This window comes from Gossypium hirsutum, chromosome D13 (genome assembly GCF_007990345.1).
Source record: "Gossypium hirsutum isolate 1008001.06 chromosome D13, Gossypium_hirsutum_v2.1, whole genome shotgun sequence".
Lineage (NCBI taxonomy): Eukaryota > Viridiplantae > Streptophyta > Magnoliopsida > Malvales > Malvaceae > Gossypium > Gossypium hirsutum.
Genome location: NC_053449.1, coordinates 3,622,250 through 3,635,648, shown reverse-complemented (window position 1 = coordinate 3,635,648; position 13,399 = coordinate 3,622,250). Strand labels below are relative to the sequence as shown.

Below are 13,399 nucleotides of genomic sequence, written 5' to 3'. Positions count from 1 at the left end.
TAAATTAAAGAAATACTTTAGAAAAAAATTACGTCACACCTAAGGTAAGAGTGAACAAAAGAGAAATATAAAATATATTTTTAGAAAAATATAAAAATGAGGTTTGGATTGAAATAGTAAAATTAAAACACTAAAATGGTAGTTTTTTTGTTTAAATCTTTCTAGATTTTATATAAAATGTAAAATAATAATAAATTTTTTATAGTTATATTTGTTATTATATAAAATAAATGGGTTTTCGGGAAATTCTTAACCAAATTAATACCCGATTGATAAGTTTCAGCTTAATTTATCCTTTAAAAATAGTATAATTACTAGCGTTGAGATTTCATATGTGGGGTTGATTTTAGTTAAAATTAATTTTGATTTTTTTCGTTTTGGATTAAGATAGTTTTGATTTCAGTCAATTTTAGATTTTAGATAGTTTAATTATTTTGGGTTTAAGTTTGATGGTTGAGACATAGTAGGTTAGTTTAAGTTCGTGTTAATTCAATTGGATTTTTTTTTTGAATAATATGACTGAGCTACTATAAATAAAGAGTCAAACCAATAAAATGCCCAAGAAGTTTGGGCTTAGTTCCTACTGTCAACAAACATAAAACAAAAAATGGGCTACAAAGTTTGCCCCATGGAAACTGACCCTAAAAAGCAAATCGGAAGATGAAAAATCAAGAACAGTAATTAATACCCAGTCAAATTTAACAGTTGAACGTAATTAAAACCCCATCTTTTCATGCTGAATTGTCACAGCTGTTCAGAGGATAACAGTTATCAAAAAGATTTTTCTTCAGTTCGTTATCATTTTCAAATCTCTTTCTTTTAGAAAAATCTTTAGTCTGGGTTCCTTGCCCATTCCTCCTGCAGACATCCTTCATTGCAGATCAGCTCATTTCCAACCAGGTTCCTCTCTTCCCCTTTTGTTAATGATTCTTTCGCTAGTTTATGGGCTTGATAGTTTTCTGATTTTTGAATAAACTGGAAAATAATTTCTTGAAATCGAGAACTATGACTTTGAATATCTCTGACTACCGCTCCAATAATCGACTTATCCATATCTGTCGCTTGACATTTTTTGATGATTGTTTTCGAATCTCCCATGATTGTAACTGATTGGAGACCCATAGCTATGCCTAACTTGATTGCCTTAGGCATGCTGAAGCTTCTGCAAGAAACGGAGATGATATGTTGGAATGAAGGGTTGTTTTTAAGGCTCTTATCTCTCTCCTCCGGTCTCGTACAATAATTCCCGGCGCCGATCTGTACCTGTTTGCATCAAAAGCTGCATCAAAAAGTATTATGTCCTGCATTCTCTCATTCATTTGTCTCTGTATTTTGGCAGTCTTCCAGGTATGTTTTTCCTTTCCCACTTCTTTAAGTTCAGCTAAATAAGTCTGTATTTTCTGTACTAGATCCCTTCCTGATACAAACTTTCTTTCATGCATCATTTGATTTCGCGAGTTCCATATCACCCATAAGGCACAGCAAAACACCTGACACTGTTCCTTGGTTCCTTTTTCGAAGACCCAAGTAAGCCGTCCTCGTATTTTGATCTCTATATGATGTAACCCAAGACATATTAATATTCTGCCAAACTTCATTACTTATAGGGCATTGCTGGAAGACATGGAGACTATTCTCTTCCCCGGAGCCACAACGAGGGCATCTCACATTTGTGGTTAATCGTTTGCATCGAAGATTGACTAGTGTAGGAATATAGTTCCAGGATATCCTCTAGGCCAAAAGTAGAATTTTTGATGGTATTTGTAAGCTCCATAATTTTCTGTAGAAATCTTTGAAATCGGTCTGTAATAAATTACTAGGATCCGAATTAACTTCTTGTAATAGTTTATAAGCGTTCCTTATTGAGAATTCTCCGGACGGTTCTCCCTTCCAAAAGAGCATGTCTTCACTGTCTGTTTCGGCAAGTGGGATCTGTAAAATTTTTTGCACAATGTCCATTTAAAAGGTACGAGAAACGACCTCCATTTTTCACGTCTTATTTATTCCATCAATTAGATCGGATAAAGTTTCCAGCTCTTCATTTTGGTAACTGCTCTGCCATGTGCTAGGTTCGATCCCTAGAATCCACCGATCAGTCCAAATAGATATGTTGTTACTCTTCCAAGTAAGAAAAGGTAAATTCCCCAACTCTGCACTTAAAAAATCAGTTTGTGGATAATACTTTGCTTTAAGAACCCTGGCTAAAAGTGAATTCGGATAATTAAAAAGACGCCACCCCTGCTTGGCAAGCAATGCGATATTAAACTGGGTAAGATTACGAAAACCTAAACCTCTATTTTCTTTTAAACTGCAAATATTTTTCCAAGAGCTCAAATGAATTCCCCCATTTTCCATGACCCTTTCCCCACCAAACTTTTGCAATAATTGCTTCCATTTCGTCACATAAGGATTTTGAGAGTGAGAAGCAAGCCATTGAATAAGTCGGAATTGCTTGCAAAACAGCCTTGATAAAAACTTCTTTTCCACCCTGTGATAAAAATCTCGTACTCCAGTTGCCAATACGCTATTTTAGTCTGTCTTTCAAAGCCTGGAACGAAACCTTCTTCTTCCGTCCCACCATGTTCGGCAAGCCAAGGTAATGTTCTGGTTCCATTGAGCTTCGAACTCCAAGCAAGTTGACAATTCGTCGTCTGTCTTCCTCAATTGTGTTTCTGCTGAAAAAGATAGTTGATTTTTCAAAATTTACACATTGCCCCGAGCATCTTCTGTACTCGCTTAATATTGCCTTGAGTGCATTAGCCTCTCTGCTTGTTGCCTCTCCAAAAAGTAAGCAGTCGTCTGCAAACAATAAGTGCGTTATCTGTGGGCCTCTTCTACTTATTTTGACACCCTTCACAAGTCCTTCATGTGTTGCTTTTCTCATGAGACTAGAAAGGCCTTCTCTACATATTAGTAAAATAAATAGACTCAAAGGGTCCCCCTGTCGAAGTCCCCTTGATGGAGATAATCTCAACCCAACATTTCCATTAATCACAACCTTGTATGAAACAGTAGTCATGCATTTCATAATATTATCAATCCATCTTTGAGCGACTCCCATTTGAGACATTAACTCTTTGATAAAAACTCATTCAACTCTATCATAAGCCTTACTCATGTCCAGTTTTACCGCCATATAACCCTTTTTCTCCTTTCTTTTTTGCTTTAAATAATGCAATATCTCGTAAGCTAGCAAAATATTATCTGAAATTAATCTTCTTGGCACAAAGGCACTTTGAGCACTATCAATGCATTTATCTATCACCCCTCTAAATCTGTTCGCTATAGCTTTCGCCATTACTTTATAAATAACATTGCATAAACTAATGGGCCTAAACTGTGACATTTGTTGGGTTATTAGTTTTTGGAATGAGTACAATGGGAGTTGTATTAATTGAACTGACCACCATATCTCCGTTTAAGAGTTGTAGACAAAATGAAACTATTTCCTCTCCAATAAAATGCCAGCACTTATGATAAAAGATAGCTGGGAATCCATCTTCACCTGGCGCCTTAGTGGGTCCTATTTCAAAGAAAGCCTCACGAATTTCTTCTCCCGTATGATGCACAATAAGCCTTTTATTATCCTCGTCATGAATACATCGATTAATACCCGAGAGCAAATAATCAAAATTTTCTTGATTCTCTGATGCAAATAAATTCTGAAAGTAGGACATTGCTAGTTCTTCCATTTCCTGTAGATTTTCCGTATCCCTACCTTGCTCGTTTTGTAAACTCTTGATCGTGTTTTTCCTTCGCCTCTGAGTTGCTTGACAATGGAAAAAAGTAGTATTTTTATCCCCTAGTGTGAGCCAGTTCAGTCTAGCCCTTTGCTCCCAATATCTTTCATCCTTCTCAATCTCCAAGTTTAGCTGAATCCTCGTATCTATCATCTCTGCCATGTTACTATCATCCCTTTCAGCTTCAAGTAGCTCGGATAACTTTGCTGTTAAATATTTCTTTTTCCCTTTTTTATTCTTTAAAATTTTTCTTGCCCAATTTTTCAGCCCAATTTTTAAGAATTCCATCTTCTGCAGAAAATTACCTGTTGACATCGTCCATAAGTGTTCAGCTTCAGCAACAAAGGAATCCTCCAAAAACCACCAGTTTTCAATTCTGAAACTATTTTCATTCTGCTGTCTTAGTTCCTTCTTTGTATCAATTAGAAGAGGACAATAATCAGAAAAAAGAATGCACTAAATGTTAAACTTTTACTTCAGCGAACAAAGAAATCCACTCTTTATTTGCAACCCCTCTGTCCAAACGTTCTTGTATATTTGTTTCTGGGAGATTACCTCGCTCCCATGTGAACCATCTACCCGCGAATCCCACATCGTTCAATTGACATAATTCCAAAGTTTTCCGAAACATTTCTATCATTCTCTCATCACGGGGCATACCTCTTATTTTTTTCTCAAAGCCATACATGATTTCATTAAAATCTCCACAAACAAACCATGGGATATTCTCTTCATTATAGAGATTTTTCAAGACAGCCCATGAATCTTCCTTGTCTCGTGTGTACGGAGTCTCATAAAAGCCTGTAAGTCGCCACATAACCTCCCTCTCACTATTATGCACTATCACATCAATATGTGTTTTAGAGAAACTTTTCAAAGAAATATTGACGTCATTCTCCAAGCCAAACATAGCCCTCCTCTAGTTCCCTCTGGATCCACCTCTATGCCATTCACAAAACCACGTCTCCATCGAACTCTTTCCATTTAAATTCTACCAAGTTTCGTCAACATAAAGAAGACTATGTGGGGGTCATAATTCTTTAGCGAATGCCGAAGTCTTCTAAATGTCCGTGGACTCCCTAATCCACGTGCATTCCAACTTAGAATTTTCATAACTCCCAGCCGGCTTGCCTCTTGGCAGCCGCCGATGTCAATTGATTAAGGTCTATCAATCTCCTATTTCTTACCGGGGAGATGATCCCCTCATTCTTTAAAAATCGTCATTCTCCACTCTAGATCTTTTTTTACCTTCTTCTCATGCTAAAGCCACGTCCTCCAAATCATGATCCATCGCATAATGGGCTTGATCCGTCAATGAGTTAACCTGCTTTTCACCCTCGCTTAAGAAACCACCTTCCAAATTGAAGCCAAAAATTAGATCAACTGTCTTCCCGTAACTCTTCTTATGCTCTATTCTTTGTGGTCCCTTTGCAAATCCCCTATTTCACTCATGAATTCCATCTATAACCCCCTCCCCATCTTCACGTAGCCAGACACCATTCATAGTCAGGACTCTTCGGGATTGTGCTCTTATTGATAAGTCCCAACCCATTTCTGCAATTTCCATTCCAATCAACATTTTTGCCTCACAAAAAGAATCATTGTGACCCAGTTTTCCACAAAAGAAATAAAAAAGTGTCAATCTTTCATATTTAAAATGAACATATGACTTTCTCCCCCGAAATTCGATTAACTTCTTTCTTTTCAAAGGACGTCTGATATCAACTTGGACCCTAATCCTTATAAAATTCCTGTTTTCTTTCCCTAAATTTGACATATCATATTCCATAAAATTTCCCAAAAAATTCCCTAGATTAACTGCTAAGTTTTCAAAAAACAAACCAATAGGAACGTCATGAATCTGAACCCAGAAAGGGGTTAACACTAAAGGGACCTGCATAGGATCCTCCTCCCACCTTAATTTATAAAGTATCAACAAGTGGTTATTGAATGTCCATGGGGAACCTTTCAAAACCCTCTCCAGATCCATATGATGAAAGAATTGAAATAAAAACCTTTTTTTCCCCAGATCTCGAATTCGAACTCCTCGAACGGGATGCCACAGATTTGCCATAGTACTTTTCATGGCTGGAAAATGAATTATACTTGCTGTAAGAAAACACCCCACCAATTAAAGAAACTGCTCTCTTCTTTCCATTCCAGGATTTTCTTGAATTTGAATAACATCATCCTCCTCTTCATTAATTGTTAATTGGGCTAATTCATTCTCCATACTTTTTCCAGGGACAAAAACACAAAAAATCGAGAAGATAAGACAGACGAAACAAGAAAACTTAAAAACTTGCCAAAGGCGGCAGACACAAGCGTGCTAGGGTAGCAGACTCTATATCACTTCCATGATTTATTTTTTAATTCAATTGGATTTTTAGATTCAATGAAAAGTGATTGGTTTATAAATACATAAAAATAATTAATCTTTTAAATAGTGTTATCAAAATTAGATTGAACTAGCCGTTTGAACCAAGAATCAGTGGTCCGACTAATTTGATTAATAATATATAATAAAAAAATAGAGAAATTGTTATGAATGGATCAAAAATAAAAAATTGAAACAAAAGTCAACCGTTTAATTAATTATGAATAATTTTAATTTTATTTTCTTTAATTTAATTATCATTAACCCAATAATTCAACTAATAGAAGGTCTAATCAATTTAACTATTTATCTTGCTATTACACTATTGGTTGAATCATACTAATCACGTTACTGTTAAGGTACATACATATTTCATAAGAATAGATTCAGTTGATAAATTATTTCTTTAATTAAATTTTTATATTTATAAAAATACACAAAAATAAACTTTTAAAATAATCTAAAAAGGATTACTTTTTAAAAAAATTATAAAAGTTTGAGTTTCGAGATGCGCAAATGTCACATGTGAATTCTTTTGAAACTTTTTTGGGTTTAATTCTCACTATGTGTGAACTCTATATAAATTTATTTAATGCTTTGTGCTACATTTATTATAATCCTAATTAATTGGACATGTATTGTTTGTGATTTGTATTGTACGGATGATTATACATGTAATTATACATTATTTAAGAGTTTGATTGAGTTGGTATAACTCGTCAACTGAATTCTAACTTGGTTGTAAAATTGTCAAAAACCATTATTTTAAAAAATAATAAATATTATTTCGAGGGTATTTTTATCTTTTTATATTTTCATATAAAATATAAAAAAATATATCAATATAATGAGACGTAAACCTAAAACATCATGATTTTCACAATTTCAATTTTATCATTTCAATCAAAACAATTAAATTTTATATCAATTACATAAAATTTTCACTCACATCAAGGGTATGCCATAAATCTAATATTTATAAATTAATTATATATCACATTTCAATCCATGTTTGGATTTTTCATTGAAGTTGTTACCAAAATTCAAAATTTTCAATTGATGTAAATTTGTTGACTCAATGGGTAAAGAGACATGAAAACTATCGTCAAGAATGTCGAGCCAAGCAAGAAAAGATAGATTTCTCAATGGAGATGGAATAGTCCCTGCAAGATCTATGCTTGATAAGTTCAAAACAGTAACTCTATGGTGTCTAGATCCGTGGGTGATATCAATCTAGTTACAAATAGGGATAGAAATAGACCAATCGATTATTCTTTCATCAACCCATAAATAGGAGAATAATATGCTTTAGCACACTCGAACCCACATTTTCCTGCATTGATAAAAATATTCATTTCAATTGAGTTAAGACTCAAAAGGCTGTATGATTGAAATTTTTTTTCTCGAAATTAACATTTTAATTGAATTATAAAAAAATCGATTAAGTTTTAAATTTAGGCGAAAAATTCGAGTCTTATAATTGGGCTCCGGGCTTTGGACTAGTTGGCTGTCACAAGAAGCACGTGTGAAGGGAAAATCCCAACCATATAAAAACTGTTTTCGTCTTTTGGGCCCCTACATGTGGGATCTCCTTTGAAGGAAAAAAGTGATCCACTCAGCCCCACACCTCAACTTTAGTGGCTATTATTTTTTTAATGATTACAAAATAAAATTCATTTTAATTTTTAAAAATCAAAATTTTCCATAAATTTGATAAAAATAAAATAAAAAAGTAATATTAAATTTAGAAAATGAGCTTTTGACCCTATTATATTGTTTAGCTCAAGAGAAAAGAAATCTTTTAAATTAACGAATATTAATCAAAGTACAGCGGGCGAGTTTTTATTAAGAATAAATGATGGTACTCGTAAGGATTAGATAACAATAGCAGTGAACAAACAAGAAAACACCTTTGATGGGTAAGAACGTAAATCTCAACCAATAGAAAATAAGAAACGGTTAAGGCTTAAATCTTCGTACTCTCTCGTCTAACTTAAGCATCGAAAAATATTTGTAAGTTGGAATGCTTATATAGTTCATCTTATGTGTTGCTGGTCTTAATCATCATTAGCCTAAGATCCATCTAGCCCAGTAACGTCTTGTAGTGGCTGAACAAGACTATAATAATCCCAATTTTATTTTTAAATGAGTTAAAAATAATTTAATTATAAATTTAAAAAATTAATGATGGAAAATTTTTTGTAATTTTTCTCTCTTTTTAAAACTTACATATGGTTTTCGACAGTGTTTTTTTTTTCAATTATTTTCTATAAGCACTTGTTAAGGTTATAAAAAAGAATTAATTTTATAATTTAATTGTACGATTTTATCAAATTAATAAATGATAAAAAATATGAATTATTATAAAAATTTGATTAACAATAAGAACAAAAAGTAAAATGTTATAATTTTTGGGCAATATTGGGTGGGCTGACTTTAAATATGGGCTTCACTAAAACTAGGAATGTGAACCTGTTGGGTTATTTTGGATATTCGGACCCAAATAGCCCATTTTTAATGTTTTTTTTTATTTGTCACTTCTCACTGCAATTGAGTCCGATGAACCTCAAATTTTAAATCAACTTTGAGTTTTACCCTTTACATCTTTGTTGATACAAAGTTTTGAGACAATGGTTAGTTGTGGTTTACACTGATGTGCCCAGAGTCACTAAAGGAGGTTTGAGATGATGGTTGAATATTGTTCACACTGGTATATCAAGAGTCAATTGAGGACGTTATAGAGGTTTGGAAAGTTGTGTGAAGTTGAGTAAAGTTTCGCTATTGTTTTTTTGCTTTAAGTTTTCTCGGAGACAAACGAATTTTATAGAGAAGTTTGACGTGAGTTATTCTAAATAGATGTCCCATCATATAGGTTCATGAGGTTTAACAAATAGAGAAGTTTGACATGAGTTATTCTAAATAGATGTCCCATTATGTAGGTTCATCAAGTATAACAAATAAAATCTTGGAGTATTTTATCCAGATATGATTGGATGGGTCGAACTCTACTCTCATAGCATTAACAACAAGATCTTAGGTGACTTAACGAGATGTGATTAAAAAAAATCTTTCACTGAACCTAATATGCTTGCAAGGAAAGGATTGTACGAAACAAAGACGCCACATCATCTTGTATCCTTTATAAATTATTTAAAGCCATTTCAATATCTTTTTTCATGTCATTGACACATCATTTTGGTAATTTTTTTTACCCTAAACCTTAAATTCTAGACCTTAGGTACAAGGTCCAGGATCCAAGGTAAAAAAAATTACCAATATGATATGTCAATGACATGAAAATAGATGTTAAAATGACATTAAATAATTAGTAAGAGATACAAGATGATGTGACGTCTCTATTTTATATAATATTTTATACAACACAGTTTTATTTGAAAAGGCACAAATGTTAAAAAGCAGCATAAAACAACTCCTCCTAGGTTGTTTTTTTTTTTTTTTGGTTATGGACAATGATTTTGAATGAAACACTTATTGGATGATAGAACGTTGCAATAACACAAAAGTGAATCTAAATCCCATTAAGAAGTTAAAGAAGAAAAAGAAAAAGAAGATCAAAAGCTGCATCAAGAATCAAAAGGGAGCACACCTCTCCTTTTTGCTACAACAAGCTTCTTCACTTTCAAAACATTAATAATTTATTATTACACACACTTGAAAAGGGCCAAAAGAAAAGCCTATGAGAGACAAAAGACAAGAGAGATTCTAGTTCTACAATTACAAGTTCCAATATGTATAGTCAGGAAAGTATACTTTTCCAATTTACATGTCTACTCCCTATTGGCCTTTAAAATGGAACAATATATCCTTTAGATTTCTTCTATTCGAGATAATATTGAAATATCTATCTTATCGGTTTAAAAGCTTTTATCTGTGTATAATGAGGTTTATATTTTTAAAATGTTAATTATATACAAAATTAATAAATTTAAAGGTTAGGATGGTAAAATCGATTGAGTCTTATCTCAATTGGAATGAGTATTATTATCAATACAACAAGACGCGAGTTTAAATGTGTTGAGGCACATTATCCTCTTATTTATGGGTTGAAGTGAGACTATAGGTAGTTCTATACATTGTGTCAAAAAAAAAACAGATATTATCGAAACTTATAATGAGATTGTTAAAAAAAAAGGTTAGGATGGTAAATGAAGAGATCCGTTTTCATGTGTTTCTTTTTTAAAATTTGTTCATGTTTAGTTTGTATTCATTACGAATTTCGAAATTGTACTCGTGTTCGTTTATTAAAAGTTGTAAGTGTTTATGTTCGTTTATTTTTGTTAAATGAACTTATTTGTGAATATTAAATCAACAAGTTCACGAATAATGTTCATGGATAATGAACAAATGATAATCATATATATATTATTTTTTATATAAAACAATCAAGTATAAAATTTAATAATTATATTATAAATAAAATAAGTACATAAACAATAATAATACTATTAATTACATACTAATCAAGCAATAAACAATTTTTAAATCAATTTTAAATTATTTATTGTTTATTGAACCTTGTTCATTTTAGCCCTACTAAAGGTCTAATTATGATTTTAGCCCCTCTATTATGTTGAATTTTAGTCTCTATATTAATTAACACATGATCCCTATATTTTTATAATAATAATTATTAGCAAGTCCAAATAGAAAAAAAAATTGCTATAGTTAAACTAATGACGTAAAGCTTTCATTGTTATTCGATTATGCAATTAGAGTCACATGAAAATCCAATTAATTATGTTTAATCAATAATAAATTCACAATCTTAAGGTTGTTTTTCACGTCATTACTTTAATGGTTGCAACTAATGGTGTTATATAAATTTCTACCTACCAAAAACATTACAAAAGTTAATGATATTATCATGCCAAATTAACGTATAGAAGAATTAAATCTTAAATTTTAACATGATAAAGGGACTAAAACCAGAATTAGACCAAATCTAAAATGTGGACAAAGTGTGCTAAGATTAACAAGATGAGACGGGATCCATAAAGGACCAAACCAAATTTAGTTTTCAATGGCAGCCTAATTTCAACACATTACTCATGTATTGCAAAATTTTCAATTTTCTTTCCAATTATTCATTGTTCACAAGTTTGTGGAAACTATTCAAAGATTTTCATCCATTGGCTTTGCCCATTATGTGATTATGGTTTTATTTCCTCAAGCTTTATTTTAAAAGGTATAAAGTTGCATTTAACTCCAAATATTTATTCATTTTATCATTTTAGTCTTAATTCTTCCTTTATTGACCTCTAAAATTTAGTCAAATGACTTTCTTTTGAATGGAAAAGTTGACTAAATTGTTAAAATTTTATTGACATTGATATGGTAACCCACATGACAGTTTATATGCAAACCACCACCACCAACATGGATAATCTGTTGAAATCTGTTGAATTTTTAAATATTTTTATTTTTTTTTAACTTTTATAAAGTATACTTGTGCTTCCACTTGGTGATCATGTCAGTGCCTTTTAAATTTTAATACAGGTTAACTTTCATTTAAAAAAAATTTAAAGAAATTTTTAAAAATGAGGATCAAAGTAATCTAAAAAAAAAAGAATCAGGACCAAAATGATAAAATATGTAAATATTAAAAATTAAATTTATCATAATATACATGATTTAGGGCATTTAAAAAGGGATAATGATTTAGTAAAGAGCCAAATAATGTAATATTTTTTCATTTAATAAAGAAATTAAACATAATTAAATTGAACTATTAATTTTTGAAAGGGACTAAAATTAAATTATATCATTTAATCAAGAGTACAAGATGGTTGTCTCCTCCCTTGACTATGAGCTTACTTGAATACATTTTACTTGATTCACATTTTATGTTTTGGAATAAAATAATCATCCAAAAACTGATTAAATATAATTATTATGAAATAAAAGATTAGAGAGAGTAAAAGCAAAATAAATAGGAGACCACAATAGAGAATATATTGACAAAAAACAATAATAACCCTTGGGTGGTTGAGGGAAGACTTAAGCCTAGGTTCGTGCTCATAACGTGTTATGAAATAAAAGTATAGAGAGTAAAAGCAAGAGAAATATATTTTATTAATCAATGAGAATGAATACAATGCTTCTCTAAAGTTTAAATAGACATAAAAAATATAAATAAAATAAAACTCAATAAATATTAGAGTTCTAATGTATATTAAACTTATCTTCATATAAAATATTCATAACAACCACCACATTTAATCTCATTAGTAAGCATGCGCTTTGAAAATTAATAATTTAATCTAAACCTTCTTAATACTAAATTAAAAAAAAAACCCCTTAAATTAACAAGAAAGGACTTAAAATAATTATAATATCAATATAAAAACATAATATAATATTAATGTACAATTTAATAATTTATTTTTTTATAAATTATAAGAGGGATGCAAAATGTTAATATTAACACGATTAGCGCAACTCAAACTCAAACTATACATTAAAAAAATAAATACCCTTGCCATTAAATCAATACATAGGGTTCTTGTGTGTGTTTTCTTAAAGAAAAAAAAACAGAAAAAAAGGGGAAAATATAGGAATCTCTGTGGGTTTGTAGTCCTTGAGGCCACTTTTTCCATCATTGTTTCACACCCGAAATCATTAGTTATTTACTATCACAACTCTAAGAGAATCTCTTATGGAAATTGCAAAAAGATATGTTTGAACCAAACATTTCCACATTTATGAGGACACTGTTTTTCTTTAAAAAATAAAATTTAAAAATCATTAAAATAGCATTATTGAGATTTTGAGGGATTTCTTTTTCCCACTACAAATTCCTCCACCAATATATCAACTCTTACGTATTCATGCACTTCAACTTCCATCAATATAATTATAAAGTATTATAAGTAGCTGTTTAGAAAGGTGGATTGTGACTATTTTTTTCTTAGCAATAATTAAAACCCAAGTTTAAACGTGTTAAAATTTCCATTATCTTCTAATTTAAAGGTTTAAGATATTATGAACAGTAATAAAAATTGTATAGAACGTAAATTTACTCGTAATTTTTGTTAATTTATTGCGCATAAATTATTGAATTGTTGATATTTGCTAATTCCTTGCACAAAAAAAATGTTTAATAGCATTATCCAATTAGACTAACTTCTCAATTTCTTTTTTGAGATATAAGGATCAAATTTTAAAAAACTTAAAATTAAAGGATGGAATTTATGATTAGACCTTAAACCAAAATCAAAAGTTAAAACTGGGGGGCAAACTAAAATTATTTGAAGATTTAGGG

The 13,399-nt window shown here is 31.1% G+C and overlaps 1 long non-coding RNA gene across 2 annotated transcripts; it reads left to right on the top strand.

Annotated features, from left to right (window-relative positions):
- The first annotated feature begins 565 nt into the window (after window positions 1-565).
- On the top strand, window positions 566-6,184 carry LOC107918401 (uncharacterized). 2 transcript variants are annotated; one of them, XR_001690090.2, is made up of 5 exons: window positions 566-900; window positions 1,149-1,527; window positions 1,608-1,966; window positions 2,070-2,135; window positions 5,985-6,184. It is a non-coding gene; the product is annotated as an uncharacterized lncRNA (long non-coding RNA). The 2 variants fall into 2 exon arrangements; XR_001690091.2 differs by having other exon boundaries at window positions 1,125-1,527.
- The last annotated feature ends 7,215 nt before the right edge of the window (window positions 6,185-13,399 follow it).